A 20,895-nucleotide genomic window follows, 5' to 3' on the forward strand; every position below is an offset into this window, starting at 1 on the left:
CTGAGCTGAAGTTGGATGCTTAACTGACTGAGCCACCCAGGTGCCCCATCCATTGTCTTTTTTTTTTTTTTTAATTTTTTTTCCACGTTTATTTATTTTTGGGACAGAGAGAGACAGAGCATGAACGGAGGAGGGGCAGAGAGAGAGGGAGACACAGAATCGGAAACAGGCTCCAGGCTCTGAGCCATCAGCCCACAGCCCGACGCGGGGCTCGAACTCACGGACCGTGAGATCGTGACCTGGCTGAAGTCGGACGCTTAACCGACTGCGCCACCCAGGCGCCCCCCATCCATTGTCTTTTTATAAACAAACCTATTTGTTCTACCCACAGAAGCTCTTTCCCCCACTCCCTTTCTCCTACTAAGATATGTAAGCCTCTAACGGTAATCATGTAGTAAGCTAGCTACTCTTTTTTGTAAGTTCTTCTCTACATAGGAATAAATCTTTTTTTCTCCTTTTAACCTACCATTTCAGTTTAATTTGCAAGTCCTCAATGAATTAGCCTAAGACGGTAGAGAAACAGCTCCCCCCCCCAACATGGCTGATGTAAGAGAATTAGTGAATGAAAAATTGACAAGATTGGGTGAGAAATGGGAAAGTTCGGAGTTAAGGACTTAGGCCATAAGCATAGATTTTTATAATCAGATTTTAAAAAGCAGAACAATGGTGGTAGCTTTGACGCTCCATAGATTGATTTTGCAAGGATAACCCTACTTGGTCTTTTTTTTTTTTTAATTTTTTTATGTTTATTTATATTTGAGAGAGAGAGAGAGAGCAGGGGAGGAGCAGAGAGAGAGACACAGAATCCAAAGTAGGCTCCACGCTCTGAGCTGTTAGCACAGAGCCTCACGTAGGGCTCAACTCACAAGCTGTGAGATCATGACCTGAGCCAAACTCCGACGCTTAACCGACTGAGCCACCCAGGCGACCCAACCCTACTAGGTCTTTAAAAAAAAAAAAATGCATTTCCTACTACTCGTGAAGTGTCACTATTCCATATAGTATATGCCTTTTCTCCTTATTTTTATATTTTTATTGTTTTGAGTTTTTTATTTTAATTCCAGTATAGTTAACATACAGTTCTATATTAGTTTCAGGTGTACAATATAGAGATTTAACAATTCTATATATTACTCAGTGCTCATCATGAGAAGTGTAGTCTTTATTGCGCATTACCTATTTCACCCATGCCCCACCCACCTGCCCTCTGGTAGCCATTAGTTTATTCTTTGTAGTTAAGAGTCTGTTTCTTGGTTTGTCTCTCTCTCTCTCTTTTTTATTTTTAATTTTTTTGCTTTGTTCCTTTGTTTTGTTTCTTAAATTCCACATAGGAGTGAGATCGTATGCTATTTGTCTATGGGAGGGAGGGACCCCACAGGCAGAAAAACGGGAAAAGAACAGATCCCACACCAGGCACCTGAGTCACAGGGACCCATACTGGGAAGATGAATCCCTGTAACATTTGGCTGTGAAACCCAGAGAGGCTTAACTCCACAAGTTTTTTACAATCAGTGAGGCCTAACACCTGAAACTTTAAAATCAGTGATCTTGGCTCTGGGAGAGCTGAAGGGTGATGGAAAATTGAGTCCTTGTACTTGAAGAAGAGACAATACAACAAACAACACCGCTGAGATAAAGCATAGAAGTAGCATTTGAGGGTACTTGGGTGGCTCAGTCGGTTGAGTGTCAGACTCTTGATTTAGGCGCAGGTCATGATCTGAGAATTTTAAGATTCTCTCTCCCCCTCCAGTCTTCCCCATCTCAAATTAAAAAGAAGGAGAAGGAGAAGAAGGAGGAGGAGGAGGAGAAGAAGAAGAAGTTTGAAAAATTCCTGGGGTATATGGGAAAGAGATTTATTTAGTAATCTCAGAACATGTGCTGGAGGAGCAGAGGATAGAACACTTACCCAGGAACAGAAGAGCTGGTGGATGCCATTTCCTTCTCGCTGCCCACCCCCCGCCCACAGCTAAACACACGAACACCTGTGGAAACCAGTGACATTCAAAGCACTCTCCACCGAGCTGGCTAAAAGAGCACTCCACACCAGCATTCCCTTGCTGAGATACTCCTGGTAGTTCTACAAAGCAGCTGGAGATCTGCTACCACAGCGTACTTGTGCAAGCCTGGCTAACCCTGCATGCCACACTCTGTGTTTTCCTGCAGACCTGCCCCATCCAACACACCCTCAGGAGGAGTCCATCCAAAGTGGTGCCACAAGCGTAGCAGTGTGCATGCAGCTTGCACGAAGTCCAACACAGCTCCAAAGTGACTCCCACCTGGGGAAGAGGGCAAGATAACCATCAACACATGTTCCAATGTGGCCCCAGCAGTGGAGTCAACTGGGGGCAGACATTTTGTCTGACTTCAGGCCCTGTCCACCAATGAAGGCTTCTCAGAGGACAACACAGGGAGAGAGTACCTTGGAATTCAGTGCGACTGTGGTTCTGACAAATGCCAGGTCAGACTCAACACAAGCCCACTGGCCCATCAACAACACAGGGCCCAAACCCTATCCACAGCAGGCAAAGAGAGCCATTGCAGATGACTGGACTGAAGGCAAAAACAGCTCAGCCACAACAGCAGGATGCATGCACCCCACACATGAGACACCCTGAAGCACCATGGTCAGGTGATGAGGGGACATTGCACTACAGGGGACCACAGGACTTCTCCTTCATAAGGACACAGTTTCAGTTGTCAGAACAGGTAAGCGATCTGGAGCACAGAGTAATGGAAAACAAAGAAGCAAAACGAGAGGAGCAACAAGAATACTAAAAAATGAAAATAAATAATGGCACTCCGTGACACCACAGAGTGTAATGAAATTTGCATGATACGGGTCCCAGAAGGAAAAGAGAGACAAAAGGGGTCCGAAAATTTATTGAAGAAAACAAAGCTGAAAGCTGCCTAAATTTGGGGAAGGAAACAGAAATCCAGGTCTAGGACAAAAAGAGGCTCCAACACCAAGACACATGGTAATTGAAAGGGCAAACTGTAGTGATAAAGAGAGACTTTAAAAGCAGTAAAAGAAAGCAAGACAGTTACATATGAGGGAAACCCCACAGAGCTATCAGCTGATTTACAGCAGAAACATAGCAGGCCAGAGGAGAGTCATCATATAATCAAAGCTCTGAAAGGAAAAAAAAAAAAAGCTGCAACCTAGAATACTGTATCCAGGAAGTCTATCATTCAGAATAGAAGGAGACATAAAGAGTTTCCCAGATAAACACAAGCTAAAGGAATTCATAACCATTAAGCCAACCTTACAATAAATGTTAAAGGGGATTCTCTGAGTGGAAAGGAAAGAACATGAGCAGGAGTAAGGAACGTGGAAAGCACAAAAGCAGTAAAATGAAGTACATATACAAAAAGAAATTAAGGGGTTCACAAAATAAAAGGATTAAAGTATAATATCATATACCTGGAAGGCTAGGGGAAGTGAAGAAAGGGCTCAAGTTTAAGTGACCATCAACTTAATATAGACTGCCATATACAGACTGCTAGACACAAACCTAATGGTAACTTTAAATCAAAAACCAGTAATAGATATACAAAAAATAAAGAAAGGAATCCAAGTATATCACTAAAGTAAGCCAGCAAGAGAAGGAGAAGAGAATAAAGGCGAAGGCAAGAGTAAAGGAACAAAGAACTACAAAAAGAACCATAAAAGAAGTAATAAAATGGCAATAATTACATACCTATCAAGAATGACTTTGAATGTAAATGGACTAAATGACTTAACACTCCAAGCAAAGGAAATAGAGTGATGGAATGGATAAACAAATAAGACTTATCCATTTGCTGCCTGTAAGAGATTCTTGTTGCAATTGGGAATGGGATCAATTTCTTTATTTGTCTTTCTGTTGCTTCATTATTAGTGTATAAGAATGCCACTTATTTCTGTACATTAACTTTGTATCCTGTGACTTTACTGAATTCATGTATCAGTTCTAGCAGATTTTTGATGGGGTCTATTAGGTTTTCCATGTATAACATCATGTCATGTGCAAAAAGTGAAAGTTTGACTTCATCTTTGCCAATTTTGATGCCTTTGATTTCCTTTTGTTGTCTGATTGTTGATGCTAGAACTTCCAACTCTATGCTAAACAACAGCGGTGAGAATGGACATCCCTGTCGTGTTCCTGATCTCAGGGGGAAAGCCCTCAGTTTTTCCCCATTGAGGATAATGTTAGCTGTGGGCTTTTCATAAATGGCTTTTATGATGTTTAAGTATGTTCCTTCTATCCCGACTTTCTCGACGGTTTTTATTAAGAAAGGATGCTGAACTTTGTCAAATGTTTTTTCTACATCGATTGACAGGATCATATGGTTCTTATCTTTTCTTTTGTTAATGTGATGCATCACATTGATTGATTCGTGAATATGGAACCAGCCCTGCAGCCCAGGAATGAATCCCACTTGATCATGGTGAATAATTCCTTTTACATGCTGTTGAATTCGATTTGCTAGTATCTTGTTGAGAATTTTTGCATCCATATTCATCAGGGATATTGGCCTGTAGTTGTCTTTTTTTGCTAGGTCTCTGTCAGGTTTGGAAATCAAAGTAATACTGGCTTCATAGAATGAGTCTGGAAGTTTTCCTTCCCTTTCTATTTTTTGGAACAGCTTGAGAAGGATAGGTATTATCTCTGCTTTAAATGCCTGGTAGAATTCTCCTGGGAATCCATCTGCTCCTGGACTCTTATTTGTTGGGAGATTTTTGATGACTGATTCAATTTCTTCGCTGGTTATGGGTCTATTCAAGTTTTCTATTTCTTCCTGTTTGAGTTTTGAAAGTGTGTGGGTGCTTAGGAATTTGTCCGTTTCTTCCAGGTTGTCCAGTTTGTTGGCATATAATTTTTCATAGTATTCCCCGATAATTGTATTTCTGAGGCATTGGTTGTAATAATTCCATTTTCATTCATCATTTTATTTATTTGGGTCACCTCCCTCTTCTTTTTGAGAAGCCTGGCTGGAGGTTTATCAATTTTGTTTATTTTTTCAAAAAAAACCCCACAACTCTTGATTTCATTGATCTGCTCTACAGTTTTGTTTTGTTTTTGTTTTTTGTTTTTTGTTTTGTTTTGTTTTGTTTTTTGATTCTCTATTGTTTGTATCTGCTCTGATCTGTATTATTTCTCTTCTTCTGCTGGGTTTGGAGTGCCTTTGCTGTTCTGCTTCTATTTCCTTTAGGTGTGCTGTTAGTATTTGTATTTGGGATTTTCCTTGTTTCTTGAGATAGGCCTGGATTGCGACGTATTTTTCTCTCAGAACTGCCTTCGCTGCATCCCAAAGCGTTTGGATTGTTGCATTTTCATCTTCATTTGTTTCCATATATTTTTAAATTTCTTCTCTAATTGCCTGGTTGACCCATTCATTCTTTAGTAGGGTGTTCTTTAACTTCCATGCTTTTGGAGGTTTTCCAGACTTTTTCCTGTGGTTGATTTCAAGTTTCATAGCATTTTGGTCTGAAAGTGTGCATGGTATGATCTCAGTTCTTTTATACTTATGAAGGGCTGTTTTGTGACCCAGTGTGTGATCTATCTTGGAGAATGTTCCATGTGCACTCGAGAAGAAAGTATATTCTGCTGCTTTGGGATACAGAGTTCTAAGTATATCTGTCAAGTCCATCTGATCCAATGTATCATTCAGGGCCCTTGTTTCTTTATTGATCCTGTGTCTAGATGATCTAATCAATGCTGTGAGTGGAGTATCAAAGTCCCCTGCAATTACCACATTCTTATCAATAAGGTTGCTTATGTTTGTAATTGTTTTATATATTTGGGGGCTCTTGTATTCAGTGCATAGACATTTATAATTGTTAGCTCTTCCTGATGGATAGACCCTGTGGTTATTATATAATGCCCTTCTTCATCTCTTGTTACAGCCTTTAATTTAAAGTCTAGTTTGTCTGATATAAGTATGGCTATTCCAGCTTTCTTTTGACTTCCAGTGGCATGATAGATAGTTCTCCATCCCCTCACTTTCAATCTGAAGGTCTAAAATGAGTCTCTTGTAGACAGCAAATAGATAGGTCTTGTTTTCTTTTATCCATTCTGATACCCTATGTCTTTTGGTTGGAGCATTTAGTCCATTTACATTCAGCGTTATTATTGAAAGATATGGGTTTAGAGTCATTGTGACATCTGTCGTTTTCATGCTTGTAGTGGTGTCTCTGGTACTTTGTGGTCCTTGCAACATTTCCCTCACAGAATCTCCCTTAGGATCTCTTGTAGGGCTGGTTTAGTGGTGATGAATTCCTTCAGTTTTTGTTTGAGAAGACCTTTATCTCTCCTTCTATTCTGAATGACAGGCTTGCTGGTTAAAGGATTCTCGGCTGCATATTTTTTCTGTTCAATACATTGAAGACTTTCTGCCATTCTTTCTGTCCTGCCAAGTTTCAGTAGATAGGTCTGCTACTACCCTTATGTGTCTACCTTTGTATGTTAGGGCCCGTTTATCCCTAGCTGCTCTCAGAATTCTCTCTTTATCCTTCTTTTTCCAGTTTCACTATGATATGTTGTGCAGAAGATCAATTCAAGTTATGTTTGAATGGAGTTTTCTGTACCTCTTGGATTTCAGTGCATGTTTCCTTCCCCAGATCAGGGAAGTTCTCAGCTATGATTCATTCAAATACACCCTCAGCCTCTTTTTCTCTGTCTTCTTCTTCTGGAATTCCTATGATACGTATATTGTTCCGTTTGATTGTATCACTTAGTTCTCTACTTTTTCCCACGTACTCCTGGATTTTTTTTTATCTCTCTTTTTCTCAGCTTCCTCTTTTCCCACAATTTTATCTTTGAATCCACCTATTCTCTCCTCTGCCTCTTCAATCTGAGCTGTGGTCACCTCCATTTTATTTTGCACTTCATTTATAGCATTTTTTAATTCCTCATGACAATTTTTTAGTCCCTTGATCTCTGTAGCAATAGATTCTCTGCTGTCTTCTATGCTTTTACGAAGCCCAGCGATTAATTTTATGAGTATTATTCTAAATTCTTTTTCTGTTATAGTGCTTAAATCAGTTTTGGTAAATTCGTTAGCTGTAGCTACTTCCTGGAATTTCTTTTGAGGAGAATTCTTCCATTTCGTCATTTTGGCTAGTTTTCTATCCCTTATGAGTGTTCAAATCTTGTTATGTGCTCTGCACCTGTGAGCATTGCTATATTAAAGGAGGGTCATACACTGTCCAGGGCCTGGCCTTTCAGGAGGTGTTTTTTCAGGGATTGTTACTTGCTCTCTGTTGTTGTAACTTTGATTATTTTATTACCCTACTCGTAGTGATTTTTTGGACCCTCCACCAGATGTGCCTTGATTTCTTCCTTGGAGTAGCCCTGGAAAGGAAAACAGATAGACAAACAGGAGACAAAAACACACAAACACACAAACAAATAAACAAACAAATAAACAAAAACAAAAACCTAAAGACTAAAAAACAAAAACAAAAACAAAAACACCAACTACAAGTAAAGAAGAGAGTGGAGGCAGTGCTAATGGATGAGCACATACCACGGGAAAAATGCGTGGAGGGGGGGAGAAAAAATAAACATTGATTAGGCAGAGAGACTAAAAGGCTTAATCCAGAGAGAGAGAAAGGAAACTAAGGAAGGAGGTGGGGAAAACGAAACGAGGATACAGTTACCCAGACAGAGAAACTGTGTGGCTTGGTTATTCCAGAGAGAGAGAAAGGAGTGTAAAGAAGGTGTAGAACATGTATGAAGATAATGGGTTAAATGTCTGTTTAGACAGACCGATAACCAGAGTGACCAGCCAAGGGAAGGAAGAGATAAGGAGGAGAAATGGGGTGGTGGGGTGGGGGAATATATCTGTATATCCAGAATTGACCTAGAGTTAATCCAGGCAATGCTGCATAGCTTGTCGGGACGAGCTGTCCGCAGGGTCTGTGCCGCTCCAGTCGATAGCAGTTACCCAGTGCAAAGGAACGTGGTTTGGTGTGGTCTGGACCCACCTCCACTATGGGCCTGGTAGTGATCCCTGAGGCCCCGCCTTGGTGGTGGTGTGTGTGTCGGGGGGGGGGGGAATGGTGATCCCCCAGTCTCTTTTCCACAGAGCCAGACCCAGTGGACAGTTTGAGTTGTCCTCACTGTGCCGCGGGTGCAGAGGGGGCGGTCTTCCCTCTCTCCACTGACTCCCCTGATCCTGTGCTTGACTAGGATTCAAAGTCCTGCTATGCGTGCTCTGGCCCTGGAGAAGCGCCTCTCAGTGTGGCCGATATGTGGTCCCGCTGGCTTTGTCTGTGTCACCGCACTTCAGGGAGGACCGACTTCTCCTCCTGCGGACTGAGCCGCCACCCTCGCCACCGCAAGCCCCTGGGGTGGCGGACACAGGCCGGCTTTGTCTTTTCCCACAGCACTCCAGGGAGACAACGGACTTGTCCCCCTGCAGACTGCGCCCTCGGCCCAGTCACTGTGCCCGGGGTGGCGGACGCAGGCAGGTTCTGTACTATTGCGCAGCCCTCCAGGGAGGGAACCACTTTCTCCAGCTGCGGACTGCGCCCCTGACCTACCACCGCACCCAGGCTTGGCTCCCCTCCTCTCCAGGTGGACTTCGGAACAGGGAGCCGGCCCCAGTCCAAAGAAAGCCCCGCAGTTAGAGATCGGATCCCTCTCAGTCTCAGTCCGAGGTCTTTCTCCTGTCCAGATATGGTCCTGCACTTCCCCAGCCACTCTTTCTCCTCCCTTTGCCTCTCTGCAGAAGGGGGTGCCACCCCTCCGTGCCCACGTGGCCTTTTTTAATCTCCCCCAGTTCTCAGTTACCCACCTATCTTTTTTCCAGATTTCCCATTTTTTTCCTAATAGATTCAGTTTCTTTTCCTCCCAGTCTCTGGTGTTCAAAGTCCCTTGGCTTCTACACTTCTTTGTTTGAGAGACACGGGATATATGGATCCCCCTACTTCTCCTCCATGTTGACCCCTCTCCCTTTGTTTCTTTTTCTCCCATCATTTTGATCCTGTAACTAGGGTGAGCATCTGTAAAATATAATTCTCTGGACTCATGGTCAAATGGGACCTTTTCAGGATTGGACATGAAGATCGGGTCCTTTGGGTTACTATAGTTATGGAAATGGTATACCCATTCAATTATGCCAGTTTTGTACCACAGGACCTGGGCTTTATCTTATTGTTTTTCATTCACTGTGAGGAGACGGTGCCAAGCAATAAATATCCAAGTGAGGATAAGAAGGTCTTGGTACAGACATTAGTGGTTCTGGGGGACTTTGCCTTTTCTTTTCCCCCTTTCTCCTCACCAGAGGACTCAATAACCCTGTTAGCTTTTCCCTTTGCAGGAAGAATGCCTCATCAGGTACATTTCTTCATTCTCACCTGTTCAGGGAAAAGCCAAGGGGTGCAGGATTTGTGGTGTCTCAGAGGTAATAAGCATATAGCCCAGATGGACCTTTAAGAAAGTTATGGATTTTAGGGGGGTTAGAGACACTGGCCAGTGGACACATTTTAGCAGCCATGAGTAAAAATTCAGAGCTCTTTTAAGCAAATAAGAAACCCACAATAGCCTCCTCTCCTTCTTTCTACATAAAATACTTAAGAAAGGTTTAAATTTCAGTTAAGGCATAGTTGTGTGGTTTTTTTTAATCTCAATTGCTACTTCTTGATTTTTTTGTGTGTTACATTAATCTTACGTGTTATTACCGAAAAAATTTCAATGATGTCACTATGAGCCCTCTTCGTAGATGGCTGATTTCTTTTCCAGGGAGTCCCAAAAGACTTCTCCAGAATTGGGTCTGTCACTACCAGCATGATAACAATGGGAAAAGCCCCTAGGCTCCTGGAGTGTAATGCCAGAATCTTGGCCTATTGGTATGCATGGTATTAAATAATGTCCAGGAAGCGTCCATGGGGTTTTGCATTTATCAAAGAGCTAGTCTACCTTCTCAAGGCTCTAAGGAGGTGCTAATCCCAAAAGTTCAGGACATTTTTATTTGTCCATTATTTTTTTTAGCAACATCATGCCAGGAATTAGACCCATCATATCCCATCAGGTCAGGGAAGGCAGTGACACTTGGGAGTGAACTGGTGACACAGAGACTGTAGGCCTCTGTTGTAGTTTTCATTTTGTGTTGCCTTTGGTTTCTGCTTGCAAGGCTATTTCACTTTTCTGGGTTAGGACATACAGTGCAGGCAAGAACCATTAAGTCATTGGTTGCAGGCAGGCGTCTCTCATCCCACTCACCTACAGGAATCCTTTCCTCATGCCTTTAGTCCAGAGCCTCTCCTCAGGAAGTGACAGTAAGTCCGCAATCCGATCTGATCCAGTCCAACCTCCTCAGCTTTCCTTGGCCTTGATTCAGAGATGACCCTTTCACACTTTAATAGTCAAGTAAGGCTTTTATAATTAGTGGTCTAATCATCTTGTTAGAACATATGATACTGATCATGCTTCTCTGGGGATCATTGGATTATTATGGAAGCGATAGCCTTTTGGGTTGCATACTACAGGCAAAACGTGACAGAGGAAATATGGAAAAGCACATAGTAGCAAGAAAACTTCTAGCAAGTGGTGCTTCTTTCCCAGGTGGTATTACCCACCTGAGTTAGATGGTTAGTTAGCAAGTCACAGGTAAAGGACACTCCCGTTGATTAAGTGCTAGGGCAATCATGCAATCCTGCTGATTACACAAACTGTTTTGTGTGGGTCTTAGCTTATAACTAACCAATGACCCAACCTTTGTTGTTTTTAGTAAGATGGCAAGACACCCTTCAACAACAAGTTCAGGAAAGTGAAAAAAGATAGTTTTATTACTTAAAAGACATGGAAATTATACTTGGTGTCAGCAAGATTTTTGTTGGGTCAGGGAGACAGAGAGAGGGGAGAGAGAGAGAAGATAGTACACACAGGGTGGGGTTGTGTTTTTGTTATGGTATAAATGGGGGTCTTGGGTGTCATGGCATTAGTCTTTATTGGTAAATTAAAACATAAGAGTGGGAAAAGTACAGAGAATAAAAAAGACAAGTGTCCCAAATGCTGAGTTATTGAAATCAACCAAGACTTATCAATCAATGGAGCTTCAGTGGGGGGAGGTGTCCTATTTGTCTACCCCTGTGGCTAGGGATGTGTTTATTGGAGATAGCTTTCTTTGAAATGGATGCCTCTTTGAGATGTATGTCCTGGCAATCAAAGCTTAAGTCAGACACTTGCATTACAAAAAAGAAAACCACAATTGTGTGGGCTCCTGCTACACTAACAAAAGTCAATCAGTCCTCTGGAAGGTAGTTCCTCACCTGCAGAGTGTTTAAACTCTCCTTTAGGGTAATGACAATGTGCCTTTATCCTGACTTTCACATGACAGCATTTAGATGCATAAAGACCCTTAAAATATTTTATTCCACTTTAGGCTTCCAAAGTTCCATCAAGTTTTTCCTCTTGACACTCCAGACACACTGATCTCTCTGGAAAACTCCACTCAATGTGGGCAGTGTGGTATTTATCCCTGAATGAAAACTTGGCTAACTACAGAGATGAGTCCTCTCACAGTATTTGCTGATATGAACTGCCACTTTCTAAATCCCAAGGCTCAGAGATAATTCTCTCTCCCACTGTCATAGCCTTCTCTAAAACATGGATGCTTAAACTGATCAGAGTGCTAGGGGTGTGTCTTACTTTCCTTCTACAGATTTGACTCTAAGAATATTTGCTACTCAATGGTTAACTCCTATGCAATCAAGAAAATCACTACCTTCTCATGGTGTTCAACATTAAACATTTCCCAATATTAACATCCTCTATGAACAATGGTTGACCACGTACTATGTAATAGTTTCTGCAAAAACAAAAATAAAATTAAAAAAAAAAACACTAAAGTTTGGCTCTGAAATCCAGGAATCAAAAGTTTTGTTAGGATAGAAAATGTATCCTACAATAGCTGGCTAAATTCTTCATCACAGATACAGCTAATATTTTACCAGTTCCTACCATTTTCATAGAACAAGATGTTTCTAGTAATTGAATGTTACAGCTATTAAAATCTGGATTATGTAGGAAAATTACAAGTCTATATTTTGTAAGAATGTATACTATGACATTATCACACTACTTGCAAACATGCGTATCCATAGAGGTTTACAGAATATTTTTTAAAATTAAGGTTAGGGGCGCCTGGGTGGCGCAGTCGGTTAAGCGTCCGACTTCAGCCAGGTCACGATCTCGCGGTCCGTGAGTTCGAGCCCCGCGTCGGGCTCTGGGCTGATGGCTCAGAGCCTGGAGCCTGTTTCCGATTCTGTGTCTCCCTCTCTCTCTGCCCCTCCCCCGTTCATGCTCTGTCTCTCTCTGTCCCAAAAATAAATAAACGTTGAAAAAAAAAATTAAAAAAAAAAATTAAGGTTATAATTCTTGCCCTCTCAGAAGATTTATTTTCTTGTTAAAAACTATAGTCACTTGCAGATTTATAGTATGAAAAATAATCATTTCCAGGAACATATTAGTCATTATTTCACATCTAATCAGAGATTTAATTCACATTAATAAAACAGATATTTTAGTAAGGCACTTGTATTCTGGACAGATGATTACTCCGTTGGCTTCTGCAGAATATTGAGGGTAATTTATTGAGCCTCCGTGTATTATTTCTCTCAGATTCAGATCTTTACCATTGATATGCTCATTATCCTCAAATGTACATCTCAATCTGAAGTATTTCTGAGCTTGACACTAACATAGCCATATCCAGTATCCTACTAGAGAATCTCATTTGGGTAATATGTCTTCAAGCTCATGTAAAACCGTTAACTTTCTATCTTCTTTATCAGCTCCTTTTCCTGTTTTCTCCACCTTGAAAAGTTTCTTTCCACCTATTTCTCTGTCTCTTACCTCTCAAGTAGCTTATTAATTTTATTACATGAGTCTCTTGAGTGTGTTCTTTCTCTTACAAAGAAAGAAAGAAAGAAAGAAAGAAAGAAAGAAAAGAAAAAAGAAAGAAAGAAAAGAAATTCTTACTTATGTCCTACTTCAGATCTTTACATCTTCTGTCAATATTTTCCATGTTACTTCCTTTCAATCTGTTCTCCATGCTGCTGAGAAAATTATCTTCATAAAATACAGGAATAAAATCAACTCCTTCTTTGTTTAAAAACTCCCCAATTTGGGGGTTCCTGGGTGGCTCAGTTGGTTGAGCGGCTGACTTCAGCTCAGGTCATGATCTCGCAGTTTGTGATTTCGAGCCCTGCGTCAGGCTCTGTGCTGACAACTCAGAGCCTGGAGCCTGCTTCTGAGTCTGTGTCTCCATCTCTCTCTGCCTCTCCCCTGCTCATTCTCTGCCTCTCTCTCTGTCAAAAATAAACTTAAAAAAAATTTTTTTTAATCTCCCCAATTTCTTCCCATTGCTTTTTATTTCCTTAAATAAATTTCCTTAAAAAATTTAAAGGAGATTTAAGGAAATTTAAATTTCCTTAAAAAATATATTAAAAATACATTTTTAGCCTGGTAAAATACACATAATCTAAACTTTACCATCTAAATCATTTTAAGTGAACAGTCTGGTAGTGTTATGTATATTCATATTGTACAACCATCATCAACATCCAAATCCAGAACACTTTTCACCATTCAAAACTGAAGCTGTATCCATTAAATAATAATTCCCCATTCCCTTCTCCTCCCAACACCTGGCAACTGCTATTCTACTTTTTATCTCTATGAATGTAACTATTTTAGTTACTTCATAGAAACGGAATCATAAAGTAATTATCTTTTTGTGACTAGCTTATTGCACTTAGCATAATGCCCGCAAGGTTTATACACATTATAATATATGTAAAAAAAATTCCTACTTTTTCAAGGGTAAACCATATTCCAGTGTAGTTGTATAACATATTTTGTTTATCTGTTTGTCAGTGGACCCTTGGCTTGCTTCCACATTACAGATATGGTAAGGAAGGCTGTTATAAACATAAGCGTACAGATATCTTGTTGAGAACCTGCTTTCAATTCTTTTAGGTATATACCCAGAAGTGGAATTCCTGGATTTTATGTTAATCTTGTGTTTAATTTTTTGAGAAAACGCTGTATTGATTTTCAAAGAAGCTGTGGCATTTTACATTACCAAAAACAGGGCACAAAGATTCCATTGTCTCCACTGTCTTGCCAACAACCACGTTTGTCATTGTCTATTTTATCTTAGTCATGTTCATTGTAATGGGTGTGAGGTGATACCTCACTGTTGTTTTGATTTGCATTTCCCTAAAAATGAGCATCTTCTATTGTGCTTATTAGGCATTTGTATATCTTCCTAGGGAAAGCGTCTATTTAAGTGCTTTGTCCAGCTTTTAAATTAGTTTGTTTCTTTTGAGTCTTAGAATTTCTCTATATATTCTGGATATTAATCCCTTATTATGTGTATAATGTATAAATATTTTCTGCCATTGAGTAGAGGCATTCTATCTATTACAAATTTGTGATCTCCAAAGAGGCAGCATCAATAAACAGTTCCTCCTGTGTTGATAACTAGTAAAGATACTTCAAATGTGAAAACAGCAATATAGTAATGCTATAGTATAGTATAGTATATAGCAATATAGTAATGTCAAAACCAAGAAAACATGGCATTGCCAAAAGCTATCAATATTTCCCCAACAACATAAAAAAAGACAAATCTGTAATCTAGCTGATAAAAAATGTAAAATAGCTCTATTGAAGAAACTTGACAAGCTACAAGTAAACTCAGATAAACAGTTAAACAAAATTCACAAGAGGGTACAGGAACAAAATGAGACCTTTATCAAAGCACAGAAATGATTAAAAAGAGAGAAACAAATTCTGGAGATAAAGAATTCGATGAGTTGGATGAAATGAAGAATACAATAGAGAACATCTAAGGTAGAGTAAGCAGAGAGAAGAAAGGGGAAAAAATGAGTTAAAGTATGTAACCTTTGAAATCACACAGATACAAGACAATGAAGAGCCAAGAATAAATGAGTGGAGAAACCCTGAGTAGTGTAGGTTATTCAATCAAAATGTCATCTCCAAATAATCAGGATTCCAGAAGGAGAAGAGAGAGAGAAGACAGAAAATTAAGTTAAAGAAATAATAGGTAAAAAGTTCTCAAGCCTAGAAAACTTGGACATCAAATTTCAAGAAGATAATAGATCACTGTATTATCTCCATACCAAATGACCTTCTGTAAGGCACATTATAATGAAACTATAAAAAAATCAAAGGTAAGTAAAGAATACTAAAGGCAGCCAGGAGCAAAAACAGTTTAACCAGACTGCCAGCATATTTCTCAGCAGAAATCCTGGAGGCCAGGAAAGACTAGAATGATATATTCAAAGTGCTGAAAGAGAAAAATTGCAGACTGAGAATACAGTATCTGGCAGTTATCCTGAATATATGAAGGAGAAAGAAAGACATGTATAGACTAAAAACCTGAGGGTATTTATCACCAGTAGACCTACCTTGCAAGCAATGCTGAAAGGAGACCAAGTTAAATTGAAAAGATGCCACTTAGTAATAGGGAAGCACATGGGAGTGTACCACACACTGGTAAAGTGAAAAATATACAGTCAGATTCGGAAAATTCTAATTCTGTAAGGATGATGGAGAAACCACTTAAGTATAGTATAAAGGTTAAGCAAATAGAGGCTTCAAAATAGCTATAGCTACTATAATTTGAAATTGAATACACAGCATAAGAAGAGGTAAATTGTGGCATCAAAAATATTAAAGGGAAAGAAGAAAAGTGTGAAGCTTTTACTAGAAAAATGAAGGTAAGTAGCTATCAGTAAAATCAACAAGTGGGACTACATCAAAATGAAAAGCTTTTACACAGCCAAAAGAACAATCACCAATATGAAAAGGCAACCTGCAGGATGGAAGAAAATATTTGCAAACTATATATTATGTAAGGTTTTAATATACAAAACATACAGAGAACCTACATGATTCAGTAACAACAATAACAGTAACTACTACAACAAACATAACTATGACAACTCAATGAAAAAAAATGAGCCGAGGAACCTAATAAACATTATCCAAAAAGACATCCAAATGATTAACACATACATGAAAAGACGCTTAACACCACAAGTCATCAGGGATACGCAAATCAAAGTTACAGTACATATCACCTCACCTCACACATGTTAAGATGGCTATCATCAAGAAGGCAACAGGTAACACACATTGGCTAAGATGTGGGGAAAAGGAAATCCTTGGACATGTCTGCAGGAATGTAAATGTGTTCAGCCGCTATAGAGGAAGAATGGACCTTCCTCAAAAAATTAAAAAAATAGAATTAAAATATGATTTAATATTGACACTTCAGGGTGTATACCCACCCAAAGGAATTAAAAACAGGATATCAAAGAAAATATGTACACTCATGTTTGTTGTAACATTATTCACAATAACCAAGATATGGAAATCATCCAAGTGCCTGTCGATGAATGAATGGGGAAAGAAGATGTGGTATAAGTGTATAATGGAATATTATTTAGCCATGAGAAAGAACGATACCCTGCCGTTTGTAATAGTATGGATAGGCCTAGAGGAAATTATGCTAAGTAAGGTAAAGCAGACAGAGAAAGACAAATACAGTATAATATAACATATATGTGGAATCCAAAAAAAATCACATTCATAAAAACAGAGTAAATGGAGGTTATCAGAAGCTGAGGTTGGGAGAATAGGGCAGATGTTGTTTAAATGTACAGATTTGACACCAATAGACAAATAAGTCCAGGAGATCTAATTCATAGGATAGTGAAACAACAATATTGCCCTATGTGGTGTTAAGCGTCTTTTCATGTATGTGTTAATCATTTGGATGTCTTTTTGGATAATGTTTATTAGGTTCCTCGGCTCATTTTTTTTCATTGAGTTGTCATAGTTATGTTTGTTGTAGTAGTTACTGTTATTGTTGTTACTGAATCATGTAGGTTCTCTGTATGTTTTGTATATTAAAACCTTACATAATATATAGTTTGCAAATATTTTCTTCCATCCTGCAGGTTGCCTTTTCATATTGGTGATTGTTCTTTTGGCTGTGTAAAAGCTTTTCATTTTGATGTAGTCCCACTTGTTGATTTTACTGATAGCTACTTACCTTCATTTTTCTAGTAAAAGCTTCACACTTTTCTTCTTTCCCTTTAATATTTTTGATGCCACAATTTTGATGCCACCAAGCTTGCCAAAGACCAGATCTTAGGTATTTCCATCCCAAAAAGAAATTAAAGTTATATGATGAGATAGATGTGCTATCATTACAATGGCAATTAAATTACTGTATATAAATGTCTCAAATCAACACACTGTACACCTTACATGTGCACAGCTTTTTATGTCAAATACATTTCAATAAAAAAGAGAAATGCTCAATATAGTCAATTAAGGTGAAATGAAAGAAATAGCAGCTTAAAGCCACATGGTGGAATGAAATATTAATAAAAGTAAATGCACAGGTAATTGTTGTGAAATGTCATCAAAAAGATGTGGTTTTCAGTTGACCTGTGAGCCAGACTTCAGGCCCTCAGAGGTTTCGCACTTTTCTCCTCTCCTTGTGGTGTGTATTCTAACGGCCTTTCCCATTCCCAGACGCTACTCCAAGGACATAGCCGTGAGATGGTGATTTGGTGTTGAAAACACCTACGTGGTACATGTAACTGGGCCCAGTTCCGTTTCTTTAGAAACTTGTAGGGTTTAGTGAGTGGGTGCAGGGATCCATCTGCCTTGCTACCACCTAAAAGAAATCTCAAATGTAAGTTCCTTTTGCTTATTAAAACTGCCACCTACCAACCTGAAGTGGCCTGCCTCTTCCTTTGGTTTCTCTCTGTCTTCTGTATATGAAGACCAGTGTCAGGTGATACCTGGAAACTTCTCGGAGGGTTATGAACCAACAATTGGTAAGTTAGGCAGGAGACCGAAGAATGGGCCTTGAGAAAGAGACATCTGGAGGGGAAATCCCAAGTGGGCCATTGACCTGTCTGTGGGGAGGGAGGACCCTATGTCAGATACTTGTAGATGGCCACACAAAGATGGGATGGCCTCAGAACACCACTGGGTCTAATGTGCTTGTTAAAGGAACTACACCTTGTGCAGTGTGTCAGAGAAAGGAAGCTCATGGTAGCCCCAGTGGGCTGGCCTCTACTGTGGACACTTTGGCCAGCCGCGATGTCCAACTGGAGGCTAAAGCCATGTCAGGAAGTTAAAAGATGAGCTAAGATCAGAAGAGGACATGAGAGTGCCCACCACCATGACAGCTTCGGGGCTGGCAGACAAAATGGTAGAGCAGGATGATAGTAGGAGACTTTAGCATGCCATTTTGCAATGCAATCTGCCATGGACTAAAGATCTAGGCACTAATGACAAGGTCATTAGTCATTGACCTTGACTAATGACTAATTAGTCATCCACCTTTTAGTGGAATCTCTATAAAGGTGGAATCTCTATAAAGAAGTGATGAAAGTAAAGAAGAGGATGTTGTGGTAATTGATGAAGAAACAGAATCTCTAATACAAAGGAAAATTTTAAATAACAAGTATCCCCCAAACCTTTAGGAGAAAACTTCTTTCTTTCCAGGTCCTTAGAAGTTGTAAATCTTAACATGTCTTTGAAATGTAAACACCCCAGCAGATAATCAAAACACTGCCCACAGAGACTGAAGAAAATACAAGTGGGGTGGGGGAAGACTCTAACATACAGACCACTATGGCAGCTAGCTTTTCAACTGCATTATAATGACCTCTCAAAAAATCTTTAATTCTGGCCATTTTTAAGTCTTTTGTTATTTGTGATTTGCAGATAGTAGCTGTTTTACTCTAATGCTTTGTCAAAAAAAAAAAAGTGTCCTTGCAAAAGTCGTTTAGGAAATTCATTTTTTTAAAAAAAGGCTTTGGTGAGTAAAGGTTTCTGGTAACTAAGGTTAACTTGGCTTCATGTGGAAGGGACAATGATGAACTTTCAAACCACCCCCCCCCCAAGGCTACCTGAATAGGCAGTCCCGCCATATGTCATGGATGGTAGCTGGGGACCTATTTCTTCTGTTCTCTTTCCCACATAGATGAGACAGGATCATTATATTGATGATATAATTTTAACACGTAAAGATTTGCCTCTACTCCAGGACACCTTGCGGGCTTTGCTGGAACATCTGCAAAAGAAAGGATATACAACAAACCCATAGAAAATTCAGGCAACAGGCACTCACATAAGGTTTGAGTTATCATCTAGTCAGATAAGACTCATAATGTTCCAGAAGCTGTGATTTATAAGATGCAAGTCCACCCAAACTCTAAGAATGTGAAAGAGGCACAAGGTTTTGTAGGGGCTTGGGGGTTTTTGAGGACTTTTATTCTCTACCTGGCACAGTGCCTCTATACTTTAACGCATCTGATGAAAAAAGGACATATATGGGATAGGGGATCAGAACAGCAAGCCACCTTTGAGAAAGTAAAAATAATAGTAAGGCATGGGGCGCCTGGGTGGCTCAGTCAGTTGAGCTTCTGACTTCAGCTCAGGCCATGATCTCATGGTTCGTGGTATAAGCCCCTCATTGGGCTCTGTGCTGACAGCTCAGAACCTGGAGCCTGTTTGCCATTCTGTCTCCCTCTCTCTCTGCCCTTCCCCACCTCATGCTCTCCCCCCCCCCAACTCTCTCAAAAATAAATACACATTTTTAAAGAAATGAATGTTTAAAATGGTACATTAAAAAATAATAGTAAGGCAGATTAAAACTCTGGGCATTTGTCCAACAGGGCTCCTTTTTGGATTAGACGTGTCTTTGACTCCAGAGGCATGGGTTGGCACTGTGGCAGGGACAGTAAGAGGAGAGAGTACCTCTAGCATTTTGGCCAAAATCTGACATACCCTCAAGAGAACAATGGTTTTTAGCCAATGTACACAGCTCTCCTCCAGGTGGAGCCTCTCACTATAGAACACACTGGGATGAGAACTTCCATGACTGTGCAGGAGAAGATGAAAACTATTTTTCATCGACCCATCTCTGCTATGGCTCAAACCCCTACTTTGACTAAGTGGCATGCCTGTTTTCAGCAGAGGAGTCCCTGTCCACTGCCCAGTGTCTCTAGATGTGCAGGCACTACCAGGCCCTGTATACAACCTCCAGATGCCCCACACCTATTCCTAATGGTGGCCCCTGCAGCCGAGAAAGAGTGGGTAGGAGTGATTCCCACTGATACCTGGTATACTGAGAACATCTACTCACATGGTCTGTGATCAGTATTCAGCCCAACATCGACACCATCTGGATGAGAACAGGAACAAACCATAGCAGCCAGTGGGTTGAAAGCAGCAGTCAGGCTGTTAACCCTTTGCACTGACAGCTGGGCTTTTCTAAAGGTATTAACCAGAGGGCTCAGACAATGGAAAGTCAAGTGCTTTGATGATTATGAATAAACCCTTATGGAGTCAAAATATGTGGAAAGACATTTGGGTCTGTCTGCCAGAGCCTAAGGCGGACCTCACTGTTTTCACTGTACCAGCGTATAAGACACTGACACCTCCTGGCAGTCAGAAAGCTCACGCTTTAACTACTTGTACTTAAAGTACAAGCTTTAACTACTGAACTCCGTTAGAATGGGTGCGTAGAAAGAGTGGCCACTGCAGTGCCCAGATGGAATGGCATACTGCTAGGAATGCTGAATTACCTTGAAGTACATTGACGTGGGTAACGCAGTAACAGCCTGTCCTGTGAGTTCTAAACAATGTCCAAGGAAACTGCCAGAAGCATCTGGAGCCATTCACTGGAATTCCTAACCAGGAAGACATTGGCCGGTTGATTCGATCAGCCCTCTTCCTCTGAGTGAATGTTCTAAATACACCCTGGTTTCTGTGGTCACTGCATCTGGCCTAACCCAAGCTTTCCCTTCCTGCCATGCAAACCAGGCCGCCACCATTAGGGGATTCA

Source organism: Lynx rufus, unplaced genomic scaffold, assembly GCF_022079265.1.
Source record: "Lynx rufus isolate CCGP_SWC_20201006 ecotype Redwood Valley unplaced genomic scaffold, mLynRuf1.p SCAF_4, whole genome shotgun sequence".
NCBI lineage: Eukaryota > Metazoa > Chordata > Mammalia > Carnivora > Felidae > Lynx > Lynx rufus.